Here is a 19,188-nt window from a genome sequence, read left to right as displayed (position 1 = left end):
GCCTCGGTTCTCAGAGGCCCTGCAGGCGGGTGGGGGTGACCTCCCACGACTCCAGGCTGAGTGTTCTGTAGGCACCTGCAGCATCTCCCCGACCTGCGGTGGGGGTGGTCCGTGGTGCCCTTGCCAGCACTGCCCTCAGTCTTTTCACCTGAGGAGGTCATAGGGCGCTGCCTTTGAGAAGAGGTGGCATGAGCTCCCTCCAGGCCGCCACAGCTGGGAGAGGGTCTAACGTTTGCCGTCTTCTGTGCTTATGGTGCCAACTCGCTCTAAAACTGCCGCCTTTGAGGATGCTTGGCTCAGCCCCCTTGGAAATGCAATTCCCCTTGTCCCCCAGCCATGGAGTGGGGCAACTCCCACCCCCGCTTTCCTCAAGGGCTTATGAGGCCACCTGCCCCTGCCCCTGGCCTGCCCCACAGGATCCCGATGGAGGGCCCGTCATTGTGGGCCTGCGAAGCCCAAGCCCTGCCTGGCACCCCTTGGTCTCGACTGTCCTCGGCCTGCCCGTTTGCCCGTGTGTGGCCTCTCTATCCTGGGCACAGCGTCACCCATGTCCTCTGAGTCCTGCCACATGGACGGGCAGTGCTCCATACGGCACATCAAGTCTTGCAAGTTGTATACAAAGTTGAATTTCGGGAACTGAGTTACGTTTTGGATTCTCCAGAGGAATCAGCTGTTCAGAGGGATCCTATGACTTCAGACTCTTGAGAGCAGCATTATTAAGACTGGAAGGGACAAGCCTGCAGGACAAAGGAGGAACCAAGGAGGTGGGAGGCTGGCAGGAGCCGGCCCTGCCCAGAACTTGCTTTCTACACTTGCCACGGGCCCTCAGAGGTGTGCAGGCCCCCTGGGCATCCGCAGACCTTCCCAGAGAGCCTGGCCTGGCAGCCCCTCTAGATCCTGCACCGGGGGCAGGACAGTACAGAGCATGATTCTCAGGGGCAGCCACACCCGCCACCCCTGTGGGGGTCCCAACTACCACACAGATGCCCCAGGACCCAGAAGAATGGCTGGGGGAGTGTGTGGTTGGGGAGCAGGTGGGGCCCAGCAGAGACTCCCCTCGGTGGCATCCCTCATGTACTCCCCCAGTCACTTAGTGACACTGGATATGGCACCCTGTGTACAGCACAGCATTGGAGTCTGAAGGGGAGGCTCAAGGCCATGGAGGATTTGAGCCACTGGCCAGGGCACTCCTGGTGGGGGAGACACCATGGGCAGAGGTGCAGAGGGTCAGCACCTGCCCTGCCCTGGGCCGGGCTCCCCTGAGCGAGTCTTCTGCAGCCCAGTCCCTTCCCGGGGTGTCCCTGAGGGCCGCACACCTGCGTCAGCCACTTCCCTTCCCGGGGGTGTCCCTGAGGGCCGCACACTTGCGTCGGCCACTTCCCCTCCTGGGGGTGTCCCTGAGGGCCGCACACCTCCTCGGTTGCTTCCCCCGCAAGCCTCGGGGACGTGGAGCATTTCCACATCTCATGTCCGTGCCAGCCTCACCTCTGCTCTCAGGCTCCAGAAGGGCCGCCGGGCCAGGAGGGACTGTGCAGAGAGCAACGGAGCCTCCAAATCCACTTCCCAACAGCACAGACCAGGGCTGAGGGGTGGGGTGGGGGTCCTGGCCTCCCCTTCCAAGGTCAGGCCCACCACATGGAAAGGCATGTATGTCTCGAAGCCTGGCCAGAGTCTGTCCCACCAGTGACCTCTGGCCAAGCACAGCGACCATCCAGGAAAAGCTGAAGTTTTAGAGCCACTGTGGATGGGCCAGCCCTGGGCTCCCCTCTCCGCTGGTGTCCCTGTGTCACCCCCACCCCAGCGGCCACAGTCTCCCCTCCACTGTGAGGCTCCAGGCGCTCGCCTGGTAGGAACAGGGGTAGCCCAGGTGTGTCCCACCCCTGGTGCCTGTGTCCCCTTGGCCTCTCCTCTGAGCCCAGCCTACAGGGTGGTCACTGCCTACAGGCTTCCTGTCCCTTCAAGCTGGCCACACCCTGCCTCCCGTACCTGCCACACGTGGTCACTTTCTACCAGGCTTCTGAGTCCTGCCTGTGTCACCAGGAGGCAGCAACCCAGGGGCAACCCTTGCCCAGGGCAGTGGAGCCAGTGGTCAGTGTGCCTGGGGCAGACAGTCCTGGATGCTATTCCATGCGCTTCTCGGAGGTCCTGGAAGAAGGGTCCTGGCAGAAGGAGGAAGAGGAGGAGGAGAAGCAGGAAGAGGAGGAGGAAGAGGAGGAGGAGGAGGAGGCTGCCTCCTGCATGAGCTTGCTGACCTCCAAAACTCTGACTTTTCCCACTCCCCTCTTCCGGGCTCCTCCTGGATAAGCCATCTGCACAAGATTCCTTGCTCAGGCTGGTCTTCGGGTCCAAACAAGCTTTTCACCTCCCTGCACGCTCTCTGGGGTGAATGCCTGGGTCAGGGGGAACGGCTATCTCTGTCACTCCAGAGCCTTAAGTGCAAGAGAGAGGGCTCCTCCCTACCCACCCCCTCTGCTGGCCTCATACCAGGGGCCTCCCTGGGGGCCTAGGCACCCACCAGCCATGTCGTTTATACACGCATGGAGGGCGGGAGGCCCGTGCTCACTCTGAGGCTGCCGCTGGGGTGGGCAGCGTGAGGTCCCTCCATCCCTGGAGTCATGACACTTGCTGACGAGGCCCCCACCCAGCGCCCAGGCCCTGAGCAATTGGACAGCTGTCCAAGCCCAAACAGTGGGGTCAAGGTCTCCTCCCAGAGCCTGAGGCTGATCCTGTGTTCCTCTTTCTTCTCCAGAACATCCCTCAGGTGCCCACCAGGGAGCTCACAGTTGTGGAAACCCCAGGAGTGAGGGTCAGATCGCCAACAGCCTGGAGCCAGGCCACGTCAGGGGCATGCAGTGAGGGTGAGCTCAGCAGGCCTGGGCTGTCCACACCTCACACATTCCAAATAGAAGCCCAGCCATTAACAAGCACCTGGAAAGCCACTCTGGGCCACTGGAACATTATATTTTGGGGGCTTTGGGCCAGGTTGGGTAGTCTAAGGAAATGATGGGATTTCAGGTTGGGGCCACACAGGGTCAGCTTGAGACTAATTAGGGTCAGCCACACAGGGACTTCAAGTCTACATGACCGAGCCCCAGTAAAAACCATGGCCTCCAAAGCTCAGGCCAGCCTCCCGGGCTGGCAAGTTCCAAGCGTGCTGTCACACGTGGCTGCTGGGAGAAACCGTGCTGTGCATACGGCTCCACGGAGAGCACTCCCAGCAGCTCACACCTGCCGCCCATGCCCGCTCCACGAGCGTCCCCTCTTCAGTGAGTTTCACGTGTCCTTTTGTTTTAATAAACCATAACCGGGACTGGAATTGCGTTTCTGAGGTCTGTCTTTCTAGTGAGTCATTGAACCTGACTTGAACCCAAACAGGGGAACAAATGATGTTTCCAAGGATGAAGGCTGCACCCCTGAGGACAGGGAAGACGCGGTCACCATCACAGGCCCAGCATTCTCGCAGGCTCATGGGAAGCCATGGAGATGCCAAGACTCCGCGAGGCCAACATCCCACTGGAGCCACTGTGTGAATTCGCCTGCGTGGACACTCGTGAGCTGCACCTTCCTGCTATCATAATGGCAGCTCAGTCATCAAACAATGAGACGCGCCACGCACCCATCAAACAGCTGAAGTGAAAGACGAGAGACCTGGACAAGAGTGTTCAGGAAGCTGAGCCTAAAACACCCCAAAGCTGAGGACCACACAAATGCCACCGACCAATGAGACGGCGGCACATCCACAAAACCCACCAATGAGACGGCGGCACATCCACAAAACCCACCAATGAGACGGCGGCACATCCACAAAACCCACCAATAAGACGGTGGCACATCCACAAAACCCACCAATGAGATAGGGGCACATCCACAAAACCGACCAATAAGCAGGTAAAGAAACAGTGACACATCCACAAAACTGACCAATGAGCAGGTAAATAGACGGCGGCACACTCACAAAACCGACCAGTGAGATGGTGGCACATCCACAAAACCAGCCAACGAGCAGGTAAAGAAACGGCAGCACACTCACAAAGTGGATACACAGCTTTGCAAGTGAACTGCAGTTGCACACAGCAATCTGACTACACCCCGACATGTGAGGCTGAGAAAGAAAAACAGAAAAACGCTCGGGGCTGCATGCCAGCAGCGTCCTCTTGGGTGGTGGTTCTTGCCCCAGATCCACATATGACCCACTGGGAAAAACTGGACCTAAATCGTGCCCCTGCCCTCTGACCCCAGGTCACTGGCACAGATCTGGGGACACAGCAGGTGCCGAGCAAATGTGTCACCATGAAGAGCTGTCTGTGAGAAACCACAGCCTGCATTGTCTTCCCAAGCCGAGGTTTCTACCACCGCTCAGAAAGGGAGGGGACATGTAGAATGTAAGAAAAGGCAGACATCCGGCTCCTCAGCTGGAGAGTCTGTCCTCGGAGAGGTGACGGAGGGCTGTGCAGTGCGGCGATCACGGCGGGTCTCTGGATGGCAGGTGCTTCCTCCTCCTAAAGGGAGACGCTGCGCATGCCTCTCAGCCCACCCTAGACACCGGCCCCCCCCAAGGTTCTGAGGATCCCAGACACCCGCCCCCTCAATGTTCCGAGGACCCTAGACAACCCCCTCCAGGTTCCGAGGACCCTAGACACCCACCCCCACCAGGTTCCGAGGACCCTAGACACTCCCCCCGCCAGGTTGCAAGGACCTCAGACACCCGCTCCCCCAGGTTCCAAGGACCCGAGACACTCCCCCAGGTTGCGAGGATGCTTCACGAACACACCAGGCACCTGCGCTCTTCTGCCTGGGGGTGAGCTCCCCAGGGCGTCAGTGCACCGGGAGATGGGATGGTGGATAAACGCCGGTGGGGCCGAGCCCCTTTTGTCCCAGCCTGGGCACTGTTTTCCTCCATCCCCTCTCCTCCTGCAATCACCTTCAGATAAACCCAGCCCCCATTAGGTCAGAGTTGGCCTTGGGGGAACCCAAACCAAATTGACCCCTAAGAAATGAAAGTGCCCAGAACTATAAAGCCACCCACAGATTCCCAAAACCCCTCCCAGCAGGGCTCCTTTAGCACACCACTCCCTCTCAGACTCCACCTTTTCCCCGTTGTTTGATCAGCAGATTGATAGCTTCTAGAAAATTCTACCAAACTGTCTTAGTGTGTTTGTGCTGCTGTAACAGAACACCTGTGATTGGGTCATTTGTAAAGCATTGAAATATATTTCATGCAGTTCTAGAAGCCGGGAAGTGCAAGACTAAGGCACTGCAGCCTTGCGTCTGGGGACAGCAGCTCCTGGCTTCTGCGAGGAGGGGTCCTCTGGAGGGGAGCGGCGCTGTGTCCTCACGTGGCAGAAGGGAGGGAAGGAACGGACTCATCCCTCCCGCCCTTGATCTATTGGTGAGGGCAGAGCCTTCCCAGCCTACTGACCTCCCGAAGGCTTCATACTATGGCACTGGGGATTACGTTTCAATGTGAATTTTGGAGGGACACAAACATTCGCACCATAGCACAAGCTCACGGGAAGTACTTCCTTGAACTGAGGGTGGTGTGGCTGAAACTGATAAAAAGTGGCTCAGTTGGTGGATCCCAAAACTTGGGCAGCCAGGCTTGAATTGGTTTTATGATTTTTCTCCAAATTGGCTCATCCTGAAACCATCTCGGGGCTGGGGAGCAGGTGAGCCAGGTGGGCTTTGCCTGGTGGTATGGGACCTGCTCTGTGCTCCAGGCTCCACGCAAAACGAACCCCTCACTTCAAAGAACAGCGGGAGGCGTGTGGGCAGTTTCTCAGCCTCGGGGACTGGGTTCCCAACACCAAAACCTGCCCCTTCTGCCCACTGGCTGCAGCCACCTCACGTTCAGGCTCTGCTGGGCTGGGACGGCTCACGTGTGTGCAAGTTACTGTCCGTCCCACACACACCAGTCTGTCTCTGAAGCAGCCACCTCACGTTCAGGCTCTGCTGGGCTGGGACAGCCCACGTGTGTGCGAGTTCCCGTCCGTCCCACACACACCAGTCTGTCTCTGAAGCACACAGTTCTCATGTGCACACACGCGTGACCAAAATGCTCTTGTGTGCCCAGACGGCCGTGTGTGTGAGGTCCGCCACGAAGACGAGCGAGTCCCCTCATGCTGCCAGGCTCGACCTCAATGGGGGAACTTTCATGTCTGAATCCCCACCAGGGCCACTGTCCCCCAAAGCCAGTCTCAAAACCAGATGGCAGGGATTTCTGAAGGGAAGGACCTGGGGTCTCCAGGCTCCGAAAGGACAGAGGGTTCCTGCCATGCTCGCCACCTCTGCGGAAGCTGAGGTGGGAGAGGGAGGAGGAAAGGGGGAAGAGAGAAAGCTGCTTTCTCAGCAAAGGATGCTGACCAAACAGGGTTTGGTAACTTTGCAAACAACACTGGAATCTGTTACGGGGTTCTGGGAAGAACTCGTGGTGTAGAGAAACCCTGTTCTCAATTCTACTCCTGGTTAGCAGGGTGTCCCAGCTTGGCCTTGGGAACGGCATTTCTGCTGGGCTGAGTGCTCAAAACCCAGCTGTGGCCAAGGCCAGAGCCTCTGGGCCAGGGAGCTGCCTGCCTGCAGCCTGAGAGAGAGCCCCAGCCCTGGGGGTGAGGCCGGCACCCACTCCCTGAGGTGGCACAGTGGCCTGATCCTCGCCTGGGCCTGGGAGCCCTGTGCACCAGGAGCCGGGCACTGCTGCTGAGGCCAGGAGCCTGGGCCTGACAAACGCCCACACCACAAGTGTGGTGCCCCCAGGCCTCACGCCTTGCAATCAGCCAAGTTAGTATGTTACACTAAACAAGTTAATTACATTATTGCTTTCTGATGCTGCAATCACACGATTTTTGTTTTGATGCTAAATCTGGTGAAACTTTAAATTAGGGCAATTAAATAATTAGCTATAACATATGACAAGCCAGTAAACAACTTCCCTCTTCCCCTGACGTTCCCGGTCGGCAGTGCCCATGTGGAAAACGCCGCAGAGAGCGAGTGTGCGCACCACGACCCAGCCTGGTCCAGAGACTGCGCCTGTCCCTGAGTTAGCATCGCTGTCCCCAGAATCGCCGGCAGCCTGGGCTCTTCTTTTGGGATCAGGGCCTTGGTCGTCTCTATGTCTTTGGGATGGAAAGAAACAGAGCCCGACTCAAACTATGTTGCAAAGCCCCCTTCTTCCTTCAGGAAGCCTTGCTCTGGGGCCAGGGTGCTGCTGGTGTGGAAAACGGCCCCGAAACAGCCCCGCCCATGATGCACATCTGCAGAGCTGCTCAGGCAGCAGCCAGGCGCCAGCGGAACCGGAGAGCACTCCAGCTGCCCAAGCACACCAGGGTCCCTGGCTGCAGGTCACGACAGGGGCCCATGGATTCCCCACATGGGGTCGCTGTGGCTTTGCAGGTGCTGTGGCCACTGGCAGGGACCCAGCCAAGCTGCACTCGGCCCCCACACTCCACGTCTCCATTGCTTTCCACCTGTGGCCTCAGCCCTACGCTGAGCTTTGGACAGAAGGGGTCCTATGAATGATACGGTGTCCCTACCCATCGATTTTTTTTTCACAGCCAAATCTCCGGTCATTGCTTTTCTCTCCTGGCAGCAGAGTATCTGTTAATGAACTTTTAATAAAGTAAAATTCCCCAGGAAAATCCACAAAGGGTGAGGGGAGGGGGAGGCCGAGGAAAGCCTGGGAGAACAGGGGAGCTCCTCCCCAGGAATGTGCAGTGGAAAGAGGTGCCCAGGCCTTTAATCCATCCCCAAACGAAGCCCCTAAATGCCCCCATGAACATCGAGAGGAAGGGGAGGAAGGGGAGGGTCAGGGCCACAGCAGGTGGAGATGCCTGTAGCCATTGGAGTCCGTGGCAGAAAACAGCCCATACCCAGGGGTTTGAGATGGGATGCTGGTTGAAGAGGTGTGAGAAGGTCCCCATGGGGATGAGGAGCAACTCGGAAAGTCTCAGCTACAGGAAGCCAACACCACCCTCAGGCTAGAGGGACACAGGGACAAAGCGGGATGTGCAGTCACAATTCAGGGCGGGAACAGCTCTGTCCCGGATCAGAGGTGACATTCTACTGGAATTAAGTCAGTATTCACTTGACGTAGATTGTAATACATTAAGATGTATACTAATTTCCTGGACAATCACTAAGAACATAACTCAAAATGTGTTTAACAATTAACACAATCGACAGCGGAATTAACTAACAGGGTAACTAAGACATATTTGCTTAACACAAAAGAAGGCAGTAAAGGAGGAACAGAAACAAAAAAGGCAGGAGACATGTAGAAAGCGAGGAACAAAATGTCAGAGACAAAAATGCCACCGCACCAACAACGACAACATCAGGTAGAGAAATTATCGGACTGGATAAAATACTCCAGGCCCAACTGCATGCCGTCTATGAGTCCTGCTTTAAGTTTCAAGATGCAAATAGATCAAAAGCAAAAGGACAGAAAAATACACACGATGCAAATAATAATTGCGACAGAGGTGGAACACGGACATTCCATCTGACAAAATAGACTTTAAGGAAGAAAACACTAGAGACAAAGGACATTTTATAAGGATAAAAGGGTCAATATTGACAGAAAGACATAAATGTGTATACATGCCTAACGAGAACTCCAAAATACATGAAGCAAAACGGGACAGAATGGAAAAGAGAAATATATTATTCAATACTTATCATGAAAGACTGCAATACCCATTCTCCATAACTAATAAAGCATCTACACAGAATACCGGTAAGGACACAGAAGACTTTAACAGCACGGTCAACCAACTCACCCAAACTCCTATTTATAAATCACTCCCCATGATGGCAACAGTCAGCCGCAGTGTCACACTTTCCAGGAGAGCCTGTAGGCTAGACCCAGAGCAAGTCTCACTAGTTTAAAAGAATTTAAATCATACAAGGTATGTTCTCTAATACAACGGAATTAAATTAGAAATCAAGAACAGAGATAGCCAGGCGCGGTGGCTCGTGCCTGTCATCCTAGCACTGCAGGAGGCTGAGGTATGTGGATCACCTGAGGTCAGGAGTGTGAGATCAGCCTGGTCAACATGATGAAACCCTGTCTCTACTAAAAATACAAAAATTAGCTGGGCATCATGGCATGTGCCTGTAATCCCAGCTACATGGGAGGCTGAGCCAGGAAAATCACTTGAACCCGGGAGGCAGAGGTTGCAGTGAGCCAAGATCACACCACTGCACTCCAGCCTGGGCAACAGAGTGAGACTCCATTTCAAAAAACTAAAATAAAATTAAAAAATAAACTGGAGAAATAAGTCGATATTTGAAAGCTAAACAACACATTTCTAAATAACCCATGAGTCAAAAAAGAAATCACAAAAAAGAAAATTAAAATTAGAAAACAATTTGAACTGAATGAAAACAAAACCACAACATACCAGAACGCATGAGATACAGCTAAGGCAGGAAATTCACAACTTTAAACACCTGTATTTCAAAGGCAAAAGGTCAATAACATAATCATATTATATCAATAATATAATCAATAATATAGTCTTCCACCAAAAGAAACTAGAAAAAGAAGAATAAATCCAACCCCAACCAAGCAGAAGGAAGAGAACAAAAAAGACCAGAGTGAACAGTGATGCAACAGAAAACAGAAAGTCAATACAGAAAATCAGTGGCATCAAAACTTGATTTTCTGAAAAAATCAACAAAATGGATAAATGTTTAGCAAGAATGCCCATAAAAAAGAGAGAAGATACAAATTACTAAAATCAGAAATAAAAGAGAGAACATTGGCCGGGCGCGGTGGCTCAAGCCTGTAATCCCAGCACTTTGGGAGGCCGAGATGGGCGGATCACGAGGTCAGGAGATCGAGACCATCCTGGCTAACATGGTGAAACCCCGTCTCTACTAAGAAATACAAAAAATAGCCGGGTGAGGTGGCGGGCACCTGTAGTCCCAGCTACTCGGGAGGCTGAGGCCGGAGAATGGCGTGAACCCGGGAGGCGGAGCTTGCAGTGAGCTGAGATCCGGCCACTGCACTCCAGCCTGGGCGACAGAGCGAGACTCCATCTCAAAAAAAAAAAAAAAAAAAAAAAGAGAGAACATTGCTACTGATCCTATAGAAATTAAAAGAATTATAAAGGAGTATTATGAATCATTTTATGCCAACCATTTGACAACTTAGATGAAGTTGAGAAATTCCTAGAAAGACACAAATTACCAAAATGAGTCAGGAAAAAAGAGAAAACCTGAAGACACCCATAACAAGTAAAGAAATTAAAGCCCAAGCAGCACTGGCTTCGCTGGTAAACTCCATCAAATATTTTCAGAAGAAATAACGGCAATCTCACACAAAATCTTCAGAAGGTAAAGGATGAGGAAACACTTTCCAATTCATTCTATGAAATCAGAATTACTCTGGTATCAAAGCCAGACAAAGACATGAACAGACTATAAGATATTATCCCTCATGAACATAAACCAAAATATCCTTAGTAAAATTTAGTAAATCAAGTCATCTATGAAAAACCTACAACTGACATTACGGTCAATGGTACAAGACCGAAAGCTTCTCCCCAGGATCAGGAAAAAGACAAGGATGCCTGCTTTTACCACTTCTATTCAACACAATACTGGAAGTTTTAGCCAGAGCAATTAGGCAAGAAAAAGGAACAAAAGGCATCCAAGTTGGAAAGGAAGAACTAACATGGTCCCAATTTGCAGATGATACACACCATGTAGAAAAGTACAGAGAACCATAAAAAAAATAAAAAAAATAAAAACTGTTGGGCCGGGCGCAGTGGCTCACGCCTGTAATCCCAGCACTTTGGGAGGCCGAGACGGGTGGATCACGAGGTCAGGAGATCGAAACCATCCTGGCTAACACGGTGAAACCCCGTCTCTACTAAAAAATACAAAAAACTAGCCGGGCGTGTGGCAGGTGCCTGTAGTCCCAGCTACTCGGGAGGCTGAGGCAGGAGAATGGCGTAAACCTGGGAGGCGGAGCTTGCAGCGAGCCGAGATTGTGCCACTGCACTCCAGCCTGGGCCACAGAGCGAGACTCCGTCTCAAAACAAACAAACAAACAAACAAAAAACTGTTAAACCTAATAAGTGAACTCAGCAAAGATTCAGGGTACAAAATCATTACTCAGAAATCAGCTGGACGCTAGCAATGAGCAATCTGAAAACAAAAGAAGCCCACTTACGATAGCATTGAAACGAATCAGATGCTTAGGAATAAATTTAACCAAGGAGGAAAAAGACTTGTGTGCTGAAAACTACAAGACATTGATGATAGAAATTAAGAAGACACAAATAAATGGAAAATCATCCATATTCACAGACTGGAGGACTTACTGTTGTTAAGATGACAGTACTACTCAAAACAATCCACAGATTCAACGTCATCCTTCTCAAAATCCCAACAGCAATTTTTTTAGAAATTGAACCTTCATCCTAAAATTCATATAGAACTTCAGGAACCCTAAATAGCCCAAACACTCATGAAAACGAAGAACAAACTTGGAGAACTCACACTTTCTGATTTCAAAACTTACTCATAAAGCTACAGTCATCAAGATAATGTGCTGCTGGCAAGAGGATGGACATAGAGGCCAATGGAGTAGAACAGAGAACCCCCAGATGGACCCCCATATGAACCCCCATATACATGGTCCATTGACTTTCAATAAGGGACCAATACCAGTGGGGAAAGGGCAGCCTCTTCAACAAACAATGCTGGGAAAAAGGTATTTACACATGCAAAACAATGAAGTTGGACATTTATCTTACAACATATACAAAAATTAACACAAAATGGATCAAAGACCTAAATGCAAGAGCTAAAAGTATAAAACTCTCAGAAGAAAACATAGGGACAAATTATCAAGACTTTTGACATGGCAATGGTAAATGGCACAGAAAGCATAGGCAACAAAAGAAAAGAGACAGGGCAAAGCGTGGTGGCTCACGCCTGTAATCCCAGCACTTTGGGAGGCCGAGGCAGGAGGATCGCCTGAGATCAGGCGTTCAAGACCAGCCTGGCCAATGTGGTAAAACCCTGTCTCCACTAAAAATACAAAAATTAGCCGGGCATGATAGTGGGCACCTGTAATCCCAGCTACTCGGGAGGCTGAGGCAGGAGAATCACTTGAACCCGGAGGCAAAGGTTGTAGTGAGACAGGATTGCGCCCCTGCACTCCAGCCTGGGGAACAGGTCGAGACTCTGTCTCAAAAAATAAATTTTTTTAACAGAAAACAGATAAATTGGAGTTCATCAAAATTAAAAACTATTATGCATCAAAAGACACTATCAAGAGAGTGAAACGTCAACCACAGATTGGGAGAAAATATTTGCAAATCATATATCTGATAAGAGTTTTAATATTCAGGATATATAAAGAACTGCTACAATTCAACAACAAAAAAATTCCATTTAAAAATAGGCAAAGTACTCAAATACATATTTCTCCAAATAAGATATAAAATGGCCAATAAGCACACGAAAAGATGCTCAACAGCCCTCTCTGGTCACTAGGGAAATGTGAATCAAAACACAGAGACACTACGTCACATGCGACAGGATGGCCGCTCTCCAAAAAACAAAAAATTAGCTGAGTGTGGTGCGTCTGTAATCCCAGCTACTCGAGAGGCTAAAGCAGGAGAATCACTTGAACTCGGGAGGCAGAGGTTGCAGTGAGCCGAGATCGGACCATGGCACTCCAGCCTGGGCGACAGAATGAGACCCTGTCTCAAAAAAATAAATAAATAAAAATAAAATAACAAGCCATGGAGAGGATGTGGAGAAGTTGGAATTGATGGTGGGAATGTAAAATGGAGCAGCCGCTGTAGGAGACAATTTGGCAGCTCCTCAAAAAGTGGAACACAGAATTACCTTACGATCCAGCAATTCCGCTCCCAAGGGTATGTCTGGAAGAATGAAGACAAGCACCCAAACAGACACTTATGCTCCCACAGCAGTGTTATTCACCATGGTTGAAAGGTGGAAACAGCACAGTTGCTCCCAACAGATGAATGGAGGACAAAATGTAGTCCATCCACCCACGGGAATACGATTCAGCCAGAAAAATGAAGGAAGTCTGACACTTGGAAGCTCTGTGCTGAGTGACCTTGGAAGTGCTACACTGAGTGCCTTGGAAGCCCTGTGCTGAGTGACCTTGGAAGCTCTCTGCTGAGTGACCTTGGAAGCCCTGTGCTGGGTGACCTTGGAAGCCCTACGCTGAGTGACCTTGGAAACCCTACGCTGAGTGACCTTGGAAGCCCTACGCTGAGTGACCTTGGAAGCCCTGTGCTGAGTGACCTTGGAAGCCCTGTGCTGGGTGACCTTGGAAGCCCTGTGCTGAGTGACGTAAGCCAGAAACAAAAGGAAAAATGTTGTATAATTCTATTTGCATCAAATATCTGGACGAGCCAAATTCACAAACACAAAAAGTAGATTCGAGGTTAAGGGAGGCTGGGGGTGGGAGGGGAATGGGGAGTTATTGGGGGTGGGAGGGGAATGGGGAGTTACTGGGGGTGGGAGGGGAATGGGGAGTTATTGGGGGTGGGAGGGGAATGGGGAGTTATTATTCATGAAGACAGGGTTTCTGTTTGGAGTGATGAGTTGGGGATGTAGCTAGTGGTGACTATGACACAACATTGTGAATGTAATTAATGCTGCTGAACTGGACACTTACTTAATCTTTTTAACTTAGCAAATCAAATTCAACTATTTATTTATCTATTTTGAGACAGAGTCTCACTCTGTCACCCAGGCAATGGCAATCTCGGCTCACTGCAGCCTGGACCTCCTGGGCTCCAGCCATCCTCCCACCTCGGCCTCCCAAAGTGCTGGGATTGCAGGCATGAGCCACTGTGCCTGGCCAAATCCAACAGTTTATTTTAAAAAGATAATACAAGATAATACTGTACACTATGAGAAAGTGGGATATTTCCCAGGACTGAAAGATTGGTTTAACAGCGTATTAAATCATATTAATAAAATAAAGGACAAAAGCCACATAACCATCCCAATTGATACAGAAAATCCATTTGACAAAATCTAATACCAATTTGTAATTTAAAAAAAAAACTTTCAACAAACCAGAAATGAGAGTGAACCTCCTTGACCTAGTAAGGGAATCTATGGAAACAAATGGCACGTTTCCTGGGGAAAGCCTGACCGTCTCTCCCACCGCAGGGAGCAAACCAAGGGGACCCTCCCCTCCCGCTCCTCCCACACTGCACGGCGAGTTCCAGCCGGGGCAGTAAGGCAATAACACGGACCTCAAATCACCGGGATTAGCAAAAAAGACGTACAACTACGCCTCACACAGTAGGTGGACTCGCCTGAGGAATCCACAAAGATAAAATGAAACAAAGTAAAACCTAATAAGATGAACGAAGGAGTTTAACAAGGCCATGGGGTGTAGGATCAAACACAGAGGGGCGGTATTTCTGCACTGACAGGGAACACCCCAAGATGAAATGCAGAAAGTGTCCTGGTCAAATAGCATCAGAAAGAATAAGCTACTTAGGAATAATTTCACAAGGGAAGTGTGAGACTTGTACACTGCAAACTGCAAAACATGGTTGGAAAAAAAACCCAAAGAAAACCTGAACAGATGGAGAGATTTCCCACACCGAGGCCGCAAGGCCGAACCCTGCGCAGACAGCGGGGCTCCCGCGGTGCTCCCCGTGGCCTTCGTCCCCCTCTGGCCAAGTTCCCTCCCCGGCTCACAGCCCCTCCTCCTGGTTACCACCCTCGGCCCTCCCTCTGCAAGTGCAGGAGGCCCAAGCCACCGGCCGATGAGCTGGTGATCCAGCCTCTCCTGGCGTTTTACCCGCATGGATTACAGCTGACGGCACTGGAGCGAGGGGCTGACTCTGCCTGAGGGAGGCTTGGACCCTGGGCTGGGGGGGGCCAGGGACCCAGACCCACACTTGATTTAGAAGGACACGGGGCTGTCAAACCTATGCGGGGTCATCACAACCGGCCCTTGGTTCGTCCCTTTTCGACCAAGCTCAGGACACTGTAACCCAGGAAGATGAGCTCATGGTTCTGAGATGACCCAGGGAATCGGACAATCCCAGCCGAACCCCTTGTTCCTTCCTCTCATCATTGACGCTCCTCCCAGATGACTTCGAGAGCCCTGCAGATCCTTCTGCTACTCCCCAGCCCAGAAGACCCAGGTGTGCGGGAGACCCTGGCAGGGGACATACCCGCTCGGCTCTGGCCTGTCCTTTACTCAGAAAGACGGCCGAGGGGGTTTGGGGTTAAGGGGGCCATAGAGGGAGAAGGGTGAGCTGCAAAGGGTGGGGGGCCAAAGAAAGCTGCACCTTCCGCTCCCGCCAAGCCAGCTGCCACCTTCTCTGTGTCCCTGTGTCCTCCTGCTCTGTCCTGCCCTCAGTCAGCTGCCACCTTCTCTGTGTCCCTGTGTCCTCCCGTTCTGCCCTGCCCTCCAGGGACAGAAGCCCTCGAGGTTCTGGCTGGGCCCACGCGCTGAGATGCCTCTGAGAAAGCTGTCTTTCCGTGGTGGATTCCGCTGGACGCCCGTGAACACGGGGCCAGTTTGCAGAGGGCTGGAAGGAGGCCTCTGCACGGCACCCAGGCCTGACACAGGTGGCAGAGCAGGCTAATGGCTCAAGGTGAGGAGGGCGGCCTGAGGGCAGCTCCGGCCGGGGTTCAGAGCCCTGGTCAGTCTCTGCAATGCCGTCTGGATTGGATCGTCCATTTGTCCACAAGATGGCACAGCAGACGCAACCGTGGACCTGGCCGGTGGCCAGGAGAGGCAGCCAGAAGACACCATGGCTCCTGGGGCCTGGTCAAAGCTGAGAGGCTCCTTCTCACGATGGCCAACAGCCCTTTCCCCAGGGACAAGGATGGGCTGACGCCATGACGCATGTGGGTCCAGCACACCTGCCCATGTACACACGTGGGTGTGCGTGTCCTGCTGGTGGTTGACCCGTGACCCTGCATGCGTGTCCTGCTCGTGGCTGACCCATGGACCTGCATGCGTGTCCTGCTCGTGGCTGACCCGTGGCCCTGCATGCGTGTCCTGCTCGTGGCTGACCCGTGGCCCTGCGTGCGTGTCCTGCTCATGGCTGACCCGTGACCCTGCGTGCATGTCCTGCTCGTGGCTGACCCGTGACCCTGCATGCGTGTCCGGCTCGTGGCTGACCCGTGATCCTGCATGTGTGTCCGGCTCGTGGCTGATCCGTGGCCCTGCATGCGTGTCCTGCTCACGGGCACACCGTCTGCCCACGCACAGGCCTCCGCCTGCCCACCTGGTGGGGTCCTGCCTGGGACTGGATGCTTTAGCGTCTCCAGCCTCTGTGCGCTTTGCTTCTTTGCTCAGATATCATTTCTGATTGTGGAATTTTACTCTCAAACCAAAAGATGCTACACACCGCTCCTGACGCCATGGCATGGAATGACATGGCGCGTCCCGTGTTTCCATATTTCTCTTCTGTGGCTTATTGGTGCCACTCAAGCACCACACAACAATGACGTCTGTCCTAGCAGGGCACACGCACTCTGTGTCTGAACGAGTATTGAGCTGATTCCAAAGCCAGCGGAGACACGGGCCGTGCATTTATCTGGAGGAGACCAGGCGTGCTGTGGTTGGCTCTGGCTGCAGGACACTGGGCTGAGCACTGACCCAGGCCACCCCAAGTCACCAAAAGAGGGTAGGGAGGGGTGGACAAAAGTATTTATTTTGCTTATTTTCTTGCCAGTGTCCAGATTCAAAGGTACTGCTTTTAAACTATATTAGCACTTTCTGCCCTGCGGCCTGCAATGACCGTGCTGTGATTATTAAACACTTCATAATAATAATGCAGCATTTCCCCATCGGGTGTCAGAGTGAGTGGCTGCTCCTTACAGCTGGAGACTCTGGACAAATGAGATGGCTGAAGACAGAACCATTCCCAGGGTCCTCAGCCCCTCTGCTGGCCCCTGGAGACCAGGAGTCAAAGCCACCTCCAATTAAGTCCATCACAGATGAGGCAGGCAGCACCCGCCCCGCCCCGGGGTCTCCTCTCCTCCCATCCTCTGTGTTAGCCAGGCTGTCCCAGAGCCTGCAGCCTCCCAGGCCACCCCTGCACTTCCCTACAGCCAAACTCCGTGAGCTTGAGAGCCCCCACAGGGTGAGAGCCCCCACAGGGTGACCACACAAAAGGAAAGAAGCCCCAGCCAGCAGGGCCTCCTGGGCCTGTTCCTCCATCCTCCATCACCCGAGACCTGAGACCTCCACCTCCCTTCTTGGTCTCAGGTCACTGCCCACCCCCTTCCATCCCACCCCCACCCGCAGCCCCATGACCCCAGGCTCGGGCCTCCTTTGTTTCAAGAAAGACCAACACCTTCCCCACCCCCAGCGGCTGGTTCTTCTCTGGGGCTGTCTCTCATCAGACACTCCTGTTAGAGAACATGGCAGGGGGTGTGAACCCGTGAGCAGAGCTCCTCGCTGGGAGGGACCAGCTCTGCACAGCCCCCTGGAGACACCAGAGAACATTCTAGAGTTGATGGCAGCCGAAATGTGCCTGCCCCAGGAGCTTGGCAGAGTGGTGAGGAGGCCACGTGAAACACAGCTAGTTCACCCATCGCTGATGCTTGTTCCTCCACACCCAACTGTCACCATCAAAGTGGGGGAGGCACGTGGGGGAGGGGCCCACAGCCCCTGGGTGGGGGTGCTGGAAAAGGAGCCCCAGACCCAAGGAGGCCAGGGTGGCTTCATGGTGCAAATCTGCACAGTGCAAAATGCAAATGCAAGAGGGAAAGCGCCCTCAGAGGCACGAACAAAGCCTTCTTCCTTCTGCATTCTCTCTCTTTTGACTTGCCGGCTGTCTTTCATTTGCTATTGAATGTCATTCTAAGTAATGCAAATATAAGTAAAGGCGCACATGCACACGTTAACTTCAGTGCAGAACCATCGAAACCTCCGCACGTGTGCTCTGCGGCTCCTGCGCCATGTGCATCTTGTTCCTGCAGCACGGTGGAAACGCCACGCAGCCTCGGCGGTCCAGCTGGCCATTCACACCCTGCCGGGATGCCCTCTTGGTTGCTGTTGGGTACGAAGGACTGAAGGCAAGAGCCACGGTCTCCTGTCTTTCTCTCTCCTTCTACATCCTCATCTGCAGTGCAGGTGGCCAGCTCACATAGGAGTCCCCGGGAGACTGGGATGTGTCCTTGGTTGTGTGTGCATCTGAGAGCAACGCCACCTCCTTTCTGCATTTGGGACCAGCTCTGAGCCAAGGGAAAGCCGTGGCCTCTCGAACCACTGGCTCTGCAGTGGACTCGCACACTGACCTTCTCCAGCCTCCATCATGCTCATGCCACCATCCTTAGATTGCACTTACACAGCGAGCACTCAAAGATAAAATGACTAAGAATTTCAAGATTGCTGCAGCAGGGCATCAAACCGCATGCAGGTACTTCTGAGCGGACCGCGTGGCCTCCAGGTCGCCCCGCTGAAGACGGCCTTGCCCCTGCCATGCAGACGGACACTCCCCCCACGCCGGGGAGGCCGAGGAGCAGAAGGCTGGGTGCACCCAAGCCCCCAAGTCCAGCAGCACAGGGACAGTGCGGCCACCTGGACGGTGAGGAGCCTAGGACACAGGTGTGCACAGATCTGAGACCCCACCAGTAGCAGGCGCTTTCTGTGGGTCAGGTGCTGCCTCCCCGATCACATACAAAACTGAATATCCCGGGACCCCGAGTCAGGGGTGGAGCTCCCCACGCTCTGAGGAGGGCGGCGGAAAGGAGGCCCATCAGGACCCGCTGAGCGCTGGGGAGACGCCACGTTCCACGGGCACTCAGCAGGCAGCTCCTGAGGGCGGCTTCTTTTCTTTATCCCACGGCAGCTGTGCCGGGGCTGCTACTGGCTCCTGATGGGTGAGGGAAGGGTGGCTCCGAGGGAACCAGAGCTGGGATCAGAAGCCAGATCTGAAGCCGTGAGGTCCCTATTTCTGACCACACACCAGTGGTCAGTGAAGTGTGGACCCTTCTCCACACTCCAGAGCAGAGGCTCTGCACTGCCCACCAGGAGATCATCCTCTCACCCTCCCCTGATCCAGATGAAATCCAGCCAGCGTGTGCCCACCTGCTCTGTGCAGACAGCCTCAGGAACCAGAAAGGGACGAGAGGGGCCACAGCACCCTACTCTCCGTCCCAGTCTTTCCCTACAAACAACAAATCCAACCCTCCCAGCCAGCCCCGTCAGAG

The sequence above is a fragment of the Papio anubis genome, chromosome 16, assembly GCF_008728515.1.
Source record: "Papio anubis isolate 15944 chromosome 16, Panubis1.0, whole genome shotgun sequence".
Lineage (NCBI taxonomy): Eukaryota > Metazoa > Chordata > Mammalia > Primates > Cercopithecidae > Papio > Papio anubis.
This window is presented reverse-complemented; position numbering follows the sequence as displayed.